Here is a 2,768-nt window from a genome sequence, read left to right on the forward strand (position 1 = left end):
AATAGAACAATCATGATTATTCATGGGAATACTTAAAGAGATAAACACTTTTCTGTGTAATAAAACACAAAGATAATGTAGTTCTCCATTATAAAAAAATAAAGAGAAAAAAACATGTTGTTAGACACATGTTTTTATTTTTGTGAGTTGTAGGTTGTTGAATAAAAACTGAAAGGTAAATTATCAAAATGCATTCCATTAATAATTTGTATCAAAGATCTCAAATTTAAAAGATCTCAAAATTATAAAATTAGATATTTTTTTTATTTGTATTTTAATTAGGGTAACCATTAAAATTATTTTATTTATTTAAGGGTAATGGTTTTTTAGTTGAATTTTTTTAAATAATATAAATAATTTTAGATTAATTACAAATTCTTACAAGCAAAACTTATCATTCGTAGAGTACGAGAGTATTCTTGCCCAAAATCTTGCCCAAAAACAAAAGACAATTTAAAAGGAGAATAAATTGTCTTTTGTGTTTCACAATCATCCTGCCTTAAACAGGAATACAGAAGATACAGAACCTAGAAAAATTAAAATGTCTTAAATAGGAAACAGAGGATACAAAACTTATAAAAAATTAAAAGTTAAAATATCTCCTATAATTCTCCATTTCCAAAATATAGTTTTGATAAACCTCACTATATTTTTTAGTTCTTTTATCCCGATCTTTTACTCTGCTTTTATGAAGTTTTCACCATAATGCAACAGAAGAACAGACGTGGCAGAAAACACATGACATGTCCAGATTTGAATGAATAATCTCTCTTCTTCTCAATTAATATTTATAAGGAAGACAGTTCAGCAGACTCTGCCTCCAAAAAAAATTAATTTTATGTTGCTATATAAATAGGTGAAAATACTTTTTATGTTTTTATTTATTTATCATAGACTAATATTTATTTCACCACATTTTTTTTAACCATATTTTTTATATAGTCTGATTGAAAAAATGTGTGCGTTTAGTGGAAAATTGTTTGAAAGATAGTTGACTCTCTGCTGTATAACTAGACTTGTTTGAAATAAAATATTTTTGAGTTTAGTGGAAAATTGTAATCTGATTTTTTTTTCTATCTCCCTCTCTAAAAATGCAATCTCTTTCATTTTACATTTCTCACATTTTTTGTATTTTTATATTTGAATTTTTAAGGTGGGATATTTGTTTTATCTTATTGTGTATATTTTAAATTATTTTGAATATTTCTTTAATATTGATATTTTATTTTTATTTAAATTATATAATTTCTTTTCATAATATAATTCTTTTAATTTATTTGTGGGTGATTCTTTTTATAATATTCATTATAAAAAATAACAAACAAATTAGTTATGCCTTACACATCTGTAAAAAAATATCTCATGTAATTTATGAAATTTTATTTTACGGGTTTGTTTATTGTGTGGCCGAGACTCAACTGTTGTCACCATGTTTTCTTATTTTCTCAATAGAACAATCATGATTATTCATGGGAATACTTAAAGAGATAAACACTTTTCTGTGTAATAAAACACAAAGATAATGTAGTTCTCCATTATAAAAAAATAAAGAGAAAAAAACATGTTGTTAGACACATGTTTTTATTTTTGTGAGTTGTAGGTTGTTGAATAAAAACTGAAAGGTAAATTATCAAAATGCATTCCATTAATAATTTGTATCAAAGATCTCAAATTTAAAAGATCTCAAAATTATAAAATTAGATATTTTTTTTATTTGTATTTTAATTAGGGTAACCATTAAAATTATTTTATTTATTTAAGGGTAATGGTTTTTTAGTTGAATTTTTTTAAATAATATAAATAATTTTAGATTAATTACAAATTCTTACAAGCAAAACTTATCATTCGTAGAGTACGAGAGTATTCTTGCCCAAAATCTTGCCCAAAAACAAAAGACAATTTAAAAGGAGAATAAATTGTCTTTTGTGTTTCACAATCATCCTGCCTTAAACAGGAATACAGAAGATACAGAACCTAGAAAAATTAAAATGTCTTAAATAGGAAACAGAGGATACAAAACTTATAAAAAATTAAAAGTTAAAATATCTCCTATAATTCTCCATTTCCAAAATATAGTTTTGATAAACCTCACTATATTTTTTAGTTCTTTTATCCCGATCTTTTACTCTGCTTTTATGAAGTTTTCACCATAATGCAACAGAAGAACAGACGTGGCAGAAAACACATGACATGTCCAGATTTGAATGAATAATCTCTCTTCTTCTCAATTAATATTTATAAGGAAGACAGTTCAGCAGACTCTGCCTCCAAAAAAAATTAATTTTATGTTGCTATATAAATAGGTGAAAATACTTTTTATGTTTTTATTTATTTATCATAGACTAATATTTATTTCACCACATTTTTTTTAACCATATTTTTTATATAGTCTGATTGAAAAAATGTGTGCGTTTAGTGGAAAATTGTTTGAAAGATAGTTGACTCTCTGCTGTATAACTAGACTTGTTTGAAATAAAATATTTTTGAGTTTAGTGGAAAATTGTAATCTGATTTTTTTTTCTATCTCCCTCTCTAAAAATGCAATCTCTTTCATTTTACATTTCTCACATTTTTTGTATTTTTATATTTGAATTTTTAAGGTGGGATATTTGTTTTATCTTATTGTGTATATTTTAAATTATTTTGAATATTTCTTTAATATTGATATTTTATTTTTATTTAAATTATATAATTTCTTTTCATAATATAATTCTTTTAATTTATTTGTGGGTGATTCTTTTTATAATATTCATTATAAAAAATAACAA

Source organism: Vicia villosa, unplaced genomic scaffold (assembly GCF_029867415.1).
Source record: "Vicia villosa cultivar HV-30 ecotype Madison, WI unplaced genomic scaffold, Vvil1.0 ctg.003280F_1_1, whole genome shotgun sequence".
NCBI classification, from domain to species: domain Eukaryota; kingdom Viridiplantae; phylum Streptophyta; class Magnoliopsida; order Fabales; family Fabaceae; genus Vicia; species Vicia villosa.